Source organism: Tupaia chinensis, unplaced genomic scaffold (genome assembly GCF_000334495.1).
Source record: "Tupaia chinensis unplaced genomic scaffold, TupChi_1.0 Scaffold000301_1, whole genome shotgun sequence".
In the NCBI taxonomy this organism is placed as follows: Eukaryota; Metazoa; Chordata; class Mammalia; order Scandentia; family Tupaiidae; genus Tupaia; species Tupaia belangeri.
Window position 1 is genome coordinate 303144 of NW_006159791.1, and position 461 is coordinate 303604.

Below are 461 nucleotides of genomic sequence, written 5' to 3' on the forward strand. Positions count from 1 at the left end.
CTCCCAGAGTTTCCCCAGTGTTTTCCAGGAGCAGTTTTATCATTTGAAGTCTTAGATTTAGATCCTTGATCCACCTTGACTTTATTTTTGTCAATGGTGAGAGGTACAGCTTCAGATACATCTTTCTACAGGTGGAAATCCAGTTTTGCCAGCACCATTTGCTGAAGAGGATTTCCTTTTCCCACTGGATTGACTGGTATCCCTTGTCAAAAATCAGTTGACTGTATGTTTGGGAATTTATTTATGGGACTCTATTCTGTTACATTGGTCCTCCTATCTGTTTCTGTGCCAGTACCATGCTGTTTTGATTATCACAGCTTTGTAGTATATTTTTGGGTCAGGGAGTGAAATGCCACCCACTCCATTCTTCTTGTGTAGAATTGTTTTGGCAGTATGGGGTCTTTTATGATTCCAGACGAATTTTATGATTGTCTTTTCTAGATCTGTGAAGAATGTGTCTG